At 38.3% G+C, this 15,212-nt stretch overlaps 1 long non-coding RNA gene across 1 annotated transcript; it reads left to right on the forward strand.

Moving 5' to 3' along the window:
* Positions 1 to 360: 360 nt before the first annotated feature.
* On the forward strand, positions 361 to 14,813 carry LOC140135616 (uncharacterized). Its single transcript, XR_011856547.1, has 3 exons — positions 361 to 375; positions 4,328 to 4,516; positions 14,637 to 14,813. It is a non-coding gene; the product is annotated as an uncharacterized lncRNA (long non-coding RNA).
* The last annotated feature ends 399 nt before the right edge of the window (positions 14,814 to 15,212 follow it).

The following is a 15,212-nucleotide window of genomic DNA, read 5'->3' on the forward strand; positions in this document are numbered from 1 at the left end:
TATTTTGTTTAAGTGGATCATAAACTATCAGGTCAGCCAGATAAAATTATAAATTTCCTTTTTGAAATGCGAATTTGAGGGAATTTCATCTCTTTCAATTAAAACGAAATTTATGGCAGCATTGGCTTTCTATACATAGTCTCCTCTGCAACCAGTTTGGTTACGCTCCCTCATGCTCCCTCTGCTTGTCGCTGATGTAGAGACTATAAGCAAAAATTCAGCTGTGCTGTGGCTGTACGTATTACTGATACCCGTATTAGCATCATCGGCTATATTCTGTCTAAATTCTAGTGAAATTCATCCACCAATATATTACTTTTCGATCACGGAGAAAGAAAGAGGCGTCTTTAGCAGCTAGGCCTATATCCTTTTGAAGTAAGTACTCAAGTTCTACAAATATCAAAGTGTGACGTGTTTTCAGTTAAGCTTATAGTAGGTATCCCAGGCAAACCTTAGTTAACACATTGCTAGTCAGCCAAATTCGCCGAAAATGTCAATGCAAATTTACATAGAAATTTAAAACAACTGGCCGAGGAGGGAAACCTACATAAATATGTTTTCTATACTTATGGTGATAAGACAATCGCACATGGAATTTTAGAGGGATTTTGATAGCAGTTCCATTAAAAAAAGCTGCTATAAATGAGACTAAAGCCTCCAGCATACTTTCCTGCCGCTTGCTGCAGGACGTTTCAACCAATGACAAGCCTTTATTGTGTCCGTTTGTCTGCAATGAGCGTGCGCCACGCCGCTCAGCGGCAAGCGGCATGGTAGTATGAAACCAGCATAAAGCTGGTTTCATACTTTCTGCCGCTTGCCGCTGAGCGGCATGACGCTTCATCATACCGCTTGTACTTTTCTGCAAGCGGAGCGGCACACCGCTAAGCGGCAGCGGCATGACTCTGAAAGCTACTCTTGCCGCTCAGCACCGCTCCAAAATCGTAAATTTTGTTCTCATACGTCAGAGCGGCACCGCTCCGAGTTGACTTGAATTCAACTCCCAGCGGTGCTGCCGCGGCGGCAAAGCGGTGGAGTGATCGATATATCGGCTTGCCGCTGGTCACCGCTAGCGTTTTTAGTGAGATTGCGCAGTGAAGCAAAATCATCTTCAGAGCGGCAAAGCGGCAAGCGGCAGGAAAGTATGAAACCAGCATAAGACTTCCATGACTAAGATCTAGAAACACCCCGAAATGCCGTTTTGGGGAATTTTGCTAGCTGAATCTTTTTGATGAAAGTCAATCTTTGACAAGATGTAATTTTGCTACGGAAAGTGCTATGAAAAAAGGGTTTCACTGTTGGCTTTGTTTACTCAAGGGCTTTAATTTGATACATAAAATGATGCAGTTTGATGGCAAATTTGAATTCACCTAGCATACCTATAACTTATAGTACATGTATTTATAGCATCATAGCATGCTAATTATACATGTATGATGTAGTACTAGTAGGTATGAAAGGTGAATTAAAATTTGCCATCAAACTGCATCATTTTATATATATATCAAATTAAAGCCATTGAGTAAAGAAAGCCAAAACTGAAACCTTTTGTCATAGCACTTTCCGTAGCAAAGTTACATATTGTCAAAGATTGACTTTCATCAAAAGATTCAGCCGGGGATTCAGCTAACAAAACAGCATTTCTGTGGTGTTTCTAGATCTTAGTCTCATGATGATAGCAGCTTTTCTATGTGGAACTGCTATCAAAATCCCTCTAAAATGTGTGTGAGTGTCTCATCACCATAAAAAATCATTTGGGTCAAGTGAAGTATAGACAACATATTTATGTAGGTTTCCTTGACCTAGCTGTTCTTTTACATTTCTAAGTAAATATCTATTGTGTTTGGGCCCTGGTCTAGGCGAATTTGGCTGACAAGCAAATGTGTTAACTAAGGTTTGCCTCTCATACCTACTTATAGGGAGCGATCGTTATTTACGACAGGGGGGATGGTCATTTTGAGGATCGAGGTACCCAAAATTTTTTTGGGATCTTGAGGGGGAACACAAATTTTTTTTGTTGAACCAGGAGAGGGAAATGTTGTTAAAGACCCATTCAGTGATCCGAGCGTTTACAAAATGAAAATGATTTATAAATTGCTTAAAAGTCAAGGATAAGTCATTCAATTTAGGGGACTGGCATTTTCTTCGGAACGGGCTCCGCACACTTTCTCTGTGTCATAGTTCCAGCGACAAATAATTTTTCTTGAGTCTGTGTAGTTGGAAGGTGGGGTCATAAAAATTTTGACCCGCGATAGGGGGTCATAAAAAATTTGCCCGCAATAGGGGGTCATAAAAAATTGACTCTGGTCACCGACATATTTGGGACCCCCCTTCCGAAGAAAATGCCAGCCCCCTTATCATGTGGTATTTTTTTTGAAATGACAAATTTGGCAAAAAAATGAAGAAAACGGCATTGCTGGAAGGCTGTGGAAGCCCCATTCAAATACATGTCGCTATAATTTAGAATTACAGATCCGTGTAAAATGTATATATATATATTGTCTTAAAATACATGGCTTTCGGCTGAACCACTCGCAGGCTATGTTTACATTTTTATCTATGACAATTAACAAAGGTACCAAAATCTGAATTCAGATTTTTTTACGATCGTCCGGATGAGCAAATCACTGAATGGAGAAATTCGGGAAAACAAGGGGAAAATCTGGTTTAATTCCCATTCATGTAAGCTGAAAGACTAAGGTCATCGTCCCCTTCGTGTCCGAGGGGTGAGATGGAACAGCTAAATATCGCCAATTAAGCAACCAATGGGAAGAATGGATCTAACTAAGTGAGAAATATCCCACCGTCAGGCCTTGATCCGGGCCTTTATCATATGGGTGTCTATCGTGCTACAGTGGGAATTTATTGTGTACATTTTACAATAAGCCCAATCAGCATTGGAAGTTTGCAATGCATTGTGGGACAGTTTTTGCATTGTTATGACACTTTGTCCGATGCTCTTCCGCTACGTGTTTCATGACTGCTTATAGTCCAACTAGTGATTTAGTGAAGACTAGTAGAGTATCGGTATTCTATTAAAAAAATGTCAGTATGATAATACAGTCTGTGCTGACGAAACTAAGTTGGACATGGATAACTATGTTGTACCCAATGGGGGGAATCACAAAACATGTCACAAAATAACTACATGTAGTACCTCTTGGTAAAACAATTCAAACAGTTTGATTTCTAATATCAGGGGAATAAATTCCTAATATTTACAATTTGAGCAAATTGGAGCTTTTTACATGGAGAAAATTGAACTGAAAGGCCCTGTACAAACCAATAGGGATTTCACAAGGTGTCCCTTTTGACAGACTGAGAAATGGGGTAGAGCACTGGATGGAACAACATCGACTGAGAGAATAACATTTTCATGAATTGATGGGGGGGGGAATGTAAAATTAGCATTGTTAGTAGTTTTCGGTCTTTTCCAACAGTGCTTGAGGAAAGGAGGGACCCTCTGAGGGATGAACCTTTACAGAATTACCCGGCAGAATTAGAACCTTGGGGATGGAACAGCCAAATGAAATCCTGGGAAAAAATTACCATTGTGATAATAGCGATCCATTGCAAGTTACTCAAGGCAATCAAATGATGAAGCATGACACAGTGTAAAGCAATGGATGTTCAGAAGTAAACATAGCTGATCACGACAGGCGACCACATAAAAAATGTTGTTAAAATTGCACTTCAACTATTTCAAACTAGGCAATTTGCTCTACAATATACAATTCATCCAAATCAAATCACTATTAAATCAAAATCAACAAAGTTTGCACAAAATTACCACAAAAAGTGGAAAATGTTTGGAATATTGGAGTTAAAAGTGGAGGGAGGGGCAAGAAAAATATATTTTGGGAAAGTGCCCTATGTCCCCTAGTGCCACCACTGTTTAGAAGGTGATTTTATTCACACATTTGATCAATTTAGTTGTACGGTTGTCATTCAAAAGTTTCTTTAGGTGTGGTTATTAGGGGAGGGAACTAATTATGGTGAATACAGTGGGCTACTTGTATGACCTTGGCAGCTAAATAAATTTGAGGAACATTTTAAACTTCCATTCAATCTTTTAGGGGCCTGTCATTTTCTTTTGAAATGGGGGCCCCACATTTACAAAAAAGTCGGCATCAATACAATTGCGACCCCCTCTATCTCGGCAACAAAATTTTATGACCACCACTACCAATACACCTTACCCCCCTAAAAAGGCTAAAATTTTTGACCCCCGTATATTTGAGTCCCCCCTTCCGAAGAAAATGACAGCCCACAATTTTGGCAGTAAGTGTTATAATTATACAGAATTGTTTTACTGTTTTACTACTTCCAGATGGCAGAGCTTACTCCAGGCATATGGCAGTGGTCAATGTGTTTCAAGTATACTGGATATGGAGAAGACATAAATAGTTTGCAAAACTATGTAGAATGGATGATTTTTACAGTGGGGCAGAACAGGTTTAGATGTGATCAAACAAGACCATGAATGGCACACACCACTGACACTAGAAAGCCATTGTAGGTAAGAACAGTTATTCCAGTATATAGCTACATGTATGGGGTTGTGGTGCCCAGGGCAAGGATATAAACTTTTCACAGCTTGTACCTCAATAGATACACTACAGAAAGAAACATTAATAACAGGTACCGGTATTTCATTTGGTTTATGTAATTTGAGAAAGTTTATATTTTCATCAACACCTTTTTTAATCTATCATCATTTCAAAACCTGGCGCCCAGGGCATGTGTCACCCCTGCCCCCTAGCTATGCCACTGCATGTCTCTGATTGCCATGGTTGCTTATCAAAACTGAGATAAATTTTGGCCCTTACTGGGATATGGCTTTTTCCTTAGCAATTTGCAAAATTGCTAAGGTCTGTTTCTGTCAAGTTCTTTCTTTCTTTCTTTACCTAGCCGGGACACCGGCTAGGTCTTGTGATGCTATCGGATCTTTCTTACCTAGCCGGGACTGCGGCTAGGTCTTGAAATGCTATCGGTTGGTTTTTCTGGCAACAAATATACACATTTTTTGCTCCAGCTCGGACATGCTTTGACCGATTTTGACCTAACTTGGTCACAATCATCATTGACTACGACTATACATGTCACATTACTTTTAATGGGTTAAAGGTCACAGAGGGGTCAAATGAGCCAAAAATGTGATTTGAGCTAAAATGGTTTTCTTCCTACATAAAACATCCTACAATAACGTCACTTGCACATAAGGATCGGCTATATCTTGTGTCTATAGGGTTAACACAGAATTGGGGTCAAAGGTCATTAAGGGGTATTTCCGGTATAAAACCAAATATCTTCAAAATGCTTCTTCTGCCACAAATTACATAGTACGATGACGTCACTTCCACATATGCATTGGCTATATCTAGTGCCTATAGGGTGTTCACAGAATTGGGGTCAAAGGTCATTAAGGGTCATTTCCGGTCCGAGTCTAAAAAAGCTTTTAAAAATTATATCTGCGACATGTAACATAGTACGTTGATGCCATCTGCACTGACAGCATGGTCATTACCCATTGCTTGGAGTCAAGGGTTAAATTTTGAAATAGCCACAATATTTGAAGTAATTTATCCGTTTTTGCCTACAAATTTTTAGAAAAAGCACACCTTGTAGATATGTTCCTCCGATTTTACGAAACTAAAAATAAGTGGGACATACTGTAATAATTGGGTAATCCATCATTTTGCCTGTCAATTAGTGCCTGTCAATCATGAGATAAAATACTTGAGTAGCAGGGTACTCGAGAATCGTGACGCGTGAGAGATTAAGGTGGCGATTGGTACACAGTAATTATTTGGAATTTTAAAGAGGGAGGGAGAGACTGTGAAACGGAGTGGGTGGGGTGGGGGCAGTAAGAGAGAAACTTGGGAGGTAAGGGAGAGAGACAAATGGCGGGAGGGTGAGAGAAAGAAGGAATAAGGTAGAGCCTATTATGGTTATGATGATGATGATGATATGATGATGATGATGATGATGAATCATCATCATCATCATCATCATAAGGTAGAACCGATCTCATCATCATCATCATCATCATCATCATCATCATCATCATATCATCACCATCATCATCATCATCATCATCATCATCATCATCATCATCATCATCATCATACCATCACCATCATCATCATCATCATCATCATGATAGGGAATCATGACGACCATGATGATCATGCATGATGATACATGTGCTACATGTATACATATTAATGTTCAGCGTTCAATTTCCAATTTTTATCAACTTTTCCTAGACCATGACATAAACAAGAATCGAGACATACAATAATTGGAAAGCGATACCGTTTGGGTGACGTGCCATATCATGTGAGTAGTCATGTAAACATACAAGCACTGCACTCTGAGATTCGCCGCCTACTACCCACTCAACGTGTGCTGATCATGCTCATGATACTTTGAACATAAGGCCGTGTAATATTAATATTTTGGTTCTCGTCCCTCCTCCTCAATTTCTGGGATTTGTCAGATTTTTTTTTTTTTTTTTTAGATTTTTCAATTTTTTAGACTTTGGAATGATTTATAAAATCTTCATACATATAAATAAGTTTATTAGAGAACAAGCATCACCTCCAAGTCTTTTTGTGGTACTCTAGGGGGTTTATCCCTCAGAATCTCACATTTGAAAAAAAAAAAAAAAAAAAAAAAGGGCCTCATCGTTTCCTCGAGCACTGTTGGAGAAGACCGAAAACTACTGACAATGCTAATTTTACATTGAAAAAAAAAAAAAAAAAAAAAACACCTCCTCCCTCATCAATTCATGAAAATCCTCTGGACGAGAACCAAAACATTAATTTTATACGGCCTAAAGTGAAGTCATTTAATTATTTGGAATTCAAGAGAGGGGAAAGAAGAGATTGAGACCAGAAATTATTTGGAATTTAAGAGAGGGGGAAGGGGAGATTGAGAGAAATGATGGAAAGGGGAGTGGTGGAGGGATGTAATAGATAAACTTGGAAGGTAAGGGGAGAAACAAATGGGGGAGGGTAAGAAAAAGGAGTAAGGTAGAGAGGGGGTTTTAAAGTTACCCAGCAAAAGTCGCAATTTTATTTTAATAAACCTGAATACAATAAAGAGCAATTATTTGGAATATAAGAGGGAGAGGGGAAGGAGAGATTAAGAAGGCGATTAGTACAAAACAGTAATTATTTGGAATTTAAGAGAGGGAGGGAGAGATCATGAGAAACGGAGGGGTGGGTGGGGGAAGTAATAGAGGAACTTGGGAGAGAGAGAGACAAATGGCGGGAGGGTGAGAGAAAGAAGGAGTAAGGAGAAAGAGGGATCTTTAAATTACCCAGGAAAAGTCGCATTTTTATGTTAATAAACCTTATAAATACAATAAAGACTTATAGAGAGGGAGAGAGGGGGAAGGAGAGATTAAGGTGGCGATTAGTACAAAACACAGTATTTATTTGGAATTTAAGAGAGGGAGGGAGGGATCATGAGAAACGAAGGGGTGGGGTAGGGGAAGTAATAGAGGAACACGGGAGGGGGAGACAAATGGAGGGAGGGTGAGAGAAAGAAGGACTAAGGGAGTGAGAGAGGGGATCTTTAAATTACCCAGAAAAAGTCGCATTTTTATGTTAACAAACCTTATCAATACAATAAAGAGTAATTATTTGGAATTTAAGAGAGAGAGGGGAAGCAGAGATTAAGGTGGCGATTGTTACAAAAAAAGTAATTATTTGGAATTGAAGAGAGGAGGGAGAAACGGAGGGTGGGTGGGGAAGTAATAAAGGAACTTGGGAGGGGGAGATAAATGGCGGGATGGTGAGAGAAAGAAGGAGTAAGGTAGATGGGGTCTTTAAAGTTACTCAGCAAAAGTCGCATTTTTATTTTAATAATACAATAAAGATTATTTGGGGAAGAAGAGATTAAGATGGCGATTGGTACTAAACAGAGTAATAATAGTATTTGGAGTATTGAGAGGGGGAGATTATGAAAAACGGAGGGGTGGGGTAGGGGAAATAATAGAGGAACTTGGGAGGTAAGGGGAGGTACAGCTGGCGGGAGGGTGAGAGAAAGGAGTAAGGTAGAGGGGTGGGGTTGGGGTCTTTAAAGTTACCCAGCAAAAGTCGCATTATTTTAATAAACCTTAATACAATAAAGAGTAATGATTTGAAATGTAGGAGGGTGTGAGGGGGGGAGCAGAGATTAAGGTGCCGATTGGTACAAAACAGAGTAATTATTTGAAATTTAAGAGAGGGAGGGGAGATCATGAGAAACGGAGGGTTGAGCTGGGGGAAGGAGAGGGGGGGGGAGAAAGAAGGAGGGATTAAGGTGGTGATACAGGAATGATTATTACGACATTCTAAACATGAAAAATTATGACCCCAAAGGTCTAGGGGTCAAATGTTAAGTTTAAGATTAAAGGTCAAAGTTTAGCGGTTAAAGGTCAAACTTTAAGACTGGCATTTCCGGCCCCGGCTAGGTCCAGATCTGTAGCCAGATCTAGTTACCTAGCCGGGACACCGGCTAGGTCTTGTGATGCTATCGGATCTTTCTTCTTTCTTCTTTCTTCTTTCTTCTGGCAACAAATTTCAAAATGCTTCTTCTCCTACATGTTACATCCTACAATGACGTCACTTGCACATATGCATCGGCTATATCCAGTGTCTATAGGATATTCACAAATTTGGGGTCAAAGGTCATTAAGGGTCATTTCCGGTATAAAACCAAATATCTTCAAAATGCTTCTTCTGCCACAAATTACATAGTACGTTGATGTCACTTACACATATGCATCGGCTATATCCAGTGCCTATAAATTATTCACAGAATTTGGGTCAAAGGTCATTAAGGGGTCATTTCCGGTCTAAAAGCTAAAAATATTCAAAAAAATCACTGTTTTTACAAATTACATAGCAGAGTGTTGTCATTAGCACACATGCATTGTTACCAACCAGGGTCTTTGGGGTGTGTACAGTTTCGGGGTCAAAGGTCATTAAGGGGTCGCTTCCGGTCAAAAACCAAAAATCATCAAATATGTTCATTTTTTTTTATCTCAAAACATAACCAGACCAGAGTGATATAAACTTCATATATGCATTAGTGTTACCCGATGTATGCACGGTATTTTTATTTTTTTGGTCAAAGGTCATTTAGACGTCATTTCCGGTTTTAAGCTAAATAACTTCAAGAATTTTTATCTCCATAACTAAGCATAGTAGATTTTTTTAGTTTAAACTGTAACAATGCATTTTCGTTGTGTATATGAGGTTTTTTTTATATTTGGGTCAAAGGTCATTAAAGAGGTCAAAACGTCAAATTTGCAAAAAAAATGTTTAAAATTACGGAAAAGTAGCTGTATCTCAGCCTATGGAAGACGCATAAAGCCCCTACATGCTACAGCGATGCACCATTAATGGTGTGAGATGTCCATAAACTTTAAGACTGGCATTTCCGGCCCCGGTTAGGTCCAGATCTGTAACCAGATCTAGTTACCTAGCCGGGACACCGGCTAGGTCTTGTGATGCTATCGGATCTTTCTTCTTTCTTCTTTCTTTCTTTCTTTCTGGCAACAAATTTCAAAATGCTTCTTCTCCTACATGTTACATCCTACAATGACGTCACTTGCACATATGCATCGGCTATATCCAGTGTCTATAGGATATTCACAAATGTGGGGTCAAAGGTCATTAAGGGGTCATTTCCGGTATAAAACCAAATATCTTCAAAATGCTTCTTCTGCCACAGATAACATAGTACGATGATGTCACTTACACATATGCATCGGCTATATCCAGTGCCTATAAATTATTCACAGAATTTGGGTCAAAGGTCATTAAGGGGGTCATTTCCGGTCTGAAAGCTAAAAATATTCAAAAAATCACTGTTGTTACAAATTATATAGCAGAGTGTTGTCATTAGCACACATGCATTGCTACTAACCAGGGTTTTTGGGGTGTCTACAGTTTTGGGGTCAAAGGTCATTAAGGGTCGCTTCCGGTCAAAAACCAAAAATCATCAAATATGTTCATTTTTTAAATCTCAAAACGTAACCAGACCAGAGTGACATAAACTTCATATATGCATTAGTGTTACCCGATATATGCACGGTATTTTTATTTTTTGGGTCAAAGGTCATTTAGACGTCATTTCCGGTTTTAAGGTAAATAACTTCAAGAATTTTTATCTCCATAACTAAGCATAGTAGATTTTTAAATTTAAACTGTAACAATGCATTTTAGCGGTGTATATGAGGTTTTTTTTGTATTGGGGTCAAAGGTCATTAAGGAGGTCAAAACGTCAAATTTGCAAAAAAATTGTTTAAAATTATGGAAAAGTAGCTGTATCTCGGCCTATGGAAGACGGATAAAGCCCCTACATGCTACAGTGATGCATCATTAATGGTGTGAGATGTCCATAATAGCCGGACAAAGGTCAAACTTTAAGTTAAGACTGGCATTTCCGGCCCCGGCTAGGTCCAGATCTGTAACCAGATCTAGTTACCTAGCCGGGACACCGGCTAGGTCTTGTGATGCTATCGGATCTTTCTTCTTTCTTCTTCTGCTTCTTTCTTCTGGCAACAAATTTCAAAATGCTTCTTCTCTTACATGTTACATCCTACAATGACGTCACTTGCACATATGCATCGGCTATATCCAGTGTCTATAGGATATACACAAATTTGGGGTCAAAGGTCATTAAGGGGTCATTTCCGGTATAAAACCAAATATCTTCAAAATGCTTCTTCTCCTACATGTTACATCATATAATGACGTCACTTGCACATATGCATCGGCTATATCCAGTGCCTATAAATTATTCACAGAATTTGGGTCAAAGGTCATTAAGGGGTCATTTCCGGTCTGAAAGCTAAAAATATTCAAAAAATCATTGTCTTTACAAATTACACAGCAGAGTGTTGTCATTAGCACACATGCATTGCTACCAACCAGGGTCTTTAAGGTGTCTACAGTTTTGGGGTCAAAGGTCATTAATGGGTCGCTTCAGAAAAAAACCAAAAAATCATCAAATATGTTCATTTTTTTATATCTCAAAACATAACCAGACCAGAGTGACATTAATTTCAGATATGTATTAGTGATACCCGATGTATGCACGGTATTTTTATTTTTTGGTCAAAGGTCATTTAGACGTCATTTCCGGTTTTAAGCTAAATAACTTCAAGAATTTTTATCTCCATAACTAAGCATAGTAGATTTTTTTATTTTAAACTGTAACAATGCATTTTCTCGGTGTATATGAGGTTTTTTTTATATTGGGGTCAAAGGTCATTAAGGAGGTCAAAACGTCAAATTTGCAAAAAATGTTTAAAATTACGGAAAAGTAGCTGTATCTCAGCCTATGGAAGACGGATAAAGCCCCTACATGCTACAGTGATGCACCATTAATGGTGTGAGATGTCCATAATAGCCGGTCAAATGTCAAGCTTTAAGTTAAGACTGGCATTTCCGGCCCCGGCTAGGTCCAGATCTGTAACCAGATCTAGTTCTTTCTTCTTTCTTCTTTCTTCTGGCAACAAATTTCAAAATGCTTCTTCTCCTACATGTTACATCCTACAATGACGTCACTTGCACATATGCATCGGCTATATCCAGTGTCTATAGGATATTCACAAATTTGGGGTCAAAGGTCATTAAGGGTCATTTCCGGTATAAAACCAAATATCTTCAAAATGCTTCTTCTGCCACAAATTACATAGTACGTTGATGTCACTTACACATATGCATCGGCTATATCCAGTGCCTATAAATTATTCACAGAATTTGGGTCAAAGGTCATTAAGGGGGTCATTTCCGGTCTAAAAGCTAAAAATATTCAAAAAATCACTGTTTTTACAAATTACATAGCAGAGTGTTGTCATTAGCACACATGCATTGCTACCAACCAGGGTCTTTGGGGTGTGTACAGTTTCGGGGTCAAAGGTCATTAAGGGGTCGCTTCCGGTCAAAAACCAAAAATCATCAAATATGTTCATTTTTTTTATCTCAAAACATAACCAGACCAGAGTGATATAAACTTCATATATGCATTAGTGTTACCCGATGTATGCACGGTATTTTTTATTTTTTGGTCAAAGGTCATTTAGACGTCATTTCCGGTTTTAAGCTAAATAACTTCAAGAATTTTTATCTCCATAACTAAGCATAGTAGATTTTTTAAATTTAAACTGTAACAATGCATTTTCGTGGTGTATATGAGGGTTTTTTTATATTTGGGTCAAAGGTCATTAAGGAGGTCAAAACGTCAAATTTGCAAAAAAATGTTTAAAATTACGGAAAAGTAGCTGTATCTCAGCCTATGGAAGACGCATAAAGCCCCTACATGCTACAGCGATGCACCATTAATGGTGTGAGATGTCCATAAACTTTAAGACTGGCATTTCCGGCCCCGCTAGGTCCAGATCTGTAACCAGATCTAGTTCTTTCTTTCTTTCTTTCTGTCAATCTTATAATGAGCCACCGTAGCCATATGCTTTGAGCCATGTTGACCATAGTTGGTCATTAGGACCATTAGGTGGGGGGACAAATGAAACATGGTCAACTTCAGGTCAAAGGTCATCCACTTCCGGTCAATGGCCAAAAACGTGATTTCACTAAAAATGCTACTTCTTCCACAAATTATACAGCACGATGATGGCACTTGGGTACATGCATCAGCTATACCCACTGTCTAAAAGTTATTGTCCAGAATTGGGGTCAAAGGTCATTAAGGGATACTCCCGGTATATGACCAAATACCCTAAAATGTTGCTGCTGTCGCAAATATATATGGTACAACAATGTTACTTGGTCATCAGGACCAATAGCTGGTGGCACAAATGTCACGTGACCAACTCAAGGTCAAAGGTTATGGAAAGGTCATTATGGCCGAAAAAGTTATTTCCTGTTATTTTTACTAAAACTGCTACTTCTTACACGAATTACACAGCAAGATGATGTCACTTGACACATGCATTAGCCTTGAGGTCAAAGGTCATACGAAGATCATTATGGCTGATGTGATTTTCTGTTCTGTTACTAAAAATGCTAAGTCATTCCACAAATTATAATATAGCATTATAACATTACACATTGTATTCATCCATTGGGGTCAAAGGTCATTGGGGTCAAAGGTCATGCAGATATTACTTCCGGTATGTAGAAAAATACCGTAGGAAGTCGCACTCTAATAGCGCATGACCAAAGTTGCACAGAAATATTTACATGAATATTGAATAATTTTGGTTAACAAAATGATTTCACAACTGGAAAATAATTATGTAATATAATTAATAATCATAAGGCCAAATAAAAAAATAAACATGTTTCATGTACCCTCCCGCTTCCTTTTTTGAGGTTTCTTCAATTATATATTTATTCAGTTATAACTTTTCAAAAAATATATCTAGGAAGCAGAAATATTTCTATAGCCTTGCTAATATACAAGAAACACTTTGGAAGGTTTTATGAAAATTAGAGGAGCCGGCCTATATCCTCAGAACAAAAATAAAAAGAGTCCAGCTCAAATTATGGGTATTCACACCGATTTTGCCATGAAAATATAAAATAAAAAGCCCCCTCTTCCTCCTTTTTTACAAAGACCCAGACTTGAAACATGGTTTTTATTTTACTTGGCTATATGATACTATAAACTTCTGTTGTAGTTATACATGTATATTCCAATGAATTACACCAAACTGCTGGACCTTTTGAACTCACATGCTATAGGTGAGCTAACAAATTAACCTTGCTCCCATTGTCCCTATGGTCAATTTCAAATTACAGTGCATTTCAAAAAAGACCTCTCAGTAAAATCAGCATATTATACTACTGCTGGCTGTTTATGCCTTAATACATCCATGCATGCTAGATAGCTAGCTGGGCTAATTAGCCATGGGCCTAGTTAATTAGCTATTGCTAAGGTCGCGTATATGTGTATGCGCAATTTAGCTCTAGTTTCTCTTGTGTGCAAAATATTACATCCCAAGTTCACGATGAGTGCAAGCATGGTGTACATACGGACAGGGGTAAAACATGGAATTATATAGGTAAATACCATAATTAACACTTGGTAATTTTGTGGATTGCAGTTAATACAAATAACTAGAAGCAAAATCAGTTTTCCGGAACCAGGGAAAGGTGGGGCTGGGTGGCACCCCCCCCCCCCCAATTAAAGCGCCACAGTATCTTAACTCCATTTGTGGTGAAAATGAGATTTTGATAATGATATGAAAATTAAGCTGTCAGTGCCTACTTTTAATGGACACAAAATCATATGTACATCATGGTTTGTATTTACACAGTACACTCAAACTAGTTATTTCATACCTGCCAACTGTTAATAGGGACTGTCCCTATTTTTACAGAAACAAATAGCATAAAAGAGAGCAATTTTACCATGTGTCCCTATTTTTGCAAAAATATGACTGCAGTAAGGTATAGAAAATTCAGGAATGTCCCTTTTTTCAGATTTTTTTCTCACATTTGTCCCTATTTGTGAGGTCTTAGGGTTGGCAGGTATGCTATTTTGAGTTAAGATGTTGTGTTGCTGAGCCCTTGATTTCTTGTTGACAATTTACACATTGATTTGGAAATAGTGTTTTAGGAATTTCACAGAGGTATATGTCAATAATAATTGTATTTTTGTTCTGTCCACAGCACGCACACTTCACACTTGCTTCAAAACTGGATGTGGATACTGTTACAAAAGCCGGCATCTTAAAAATAAGGAATACATTTACAGGGGTTGCTATCCCACAAAACTTGGAGCTACTTTCCTAAAGCCACACCAAGCTTCACCACTTTCTTCTTCTTCTTCTTCTTCTTGGATACCGCTTTACAATGATTAAGTTTGGATTTGTCAATAGGAGCAGCTTGAACTATTACAAGCATTCATATGATCAAGGTTAAACTTGGCTTTTGCTTTCATCAGGCATCATTGTGAACTGATGGTGGTGACAAATTGAACGCATGAATAGTGAGACAATGGAAAACCTTTTTGATGCATGTTTTATAAAGTGAAAGTTGACTTTACATTTGTGAGCAAAAGGTGAAAGTAAGCTGAGGTGAAGCTTGACCTCCAATAATGACAATTAAGTGGTTGAGGTGAACAAGGTTGAATGCTTCAGGTTGGCTTATAAACATGCTGAATGACCTTTACATTAAAGGCGACTGTTTTGTGAATTTATGGGCTGTCATTTTCTTCAGAAAGGTTCATGAATATACTTGGGGTCA

This window comes from Amphiura filiformis, chromosome 2 (assembly GCF_039555335.1).
Source record: "Amphiura filiformis chromosome 2, Afil_fr2py, whole genome shotgun sequence".
Classification (NCBI taxonomy): domain Eukaryota; kingdom Metazoa; phylum Echinodermata; class Ophiuroidea; order Amphilepidida; family Amphiuridae; genus Amphiura; species Amphiura filiformis.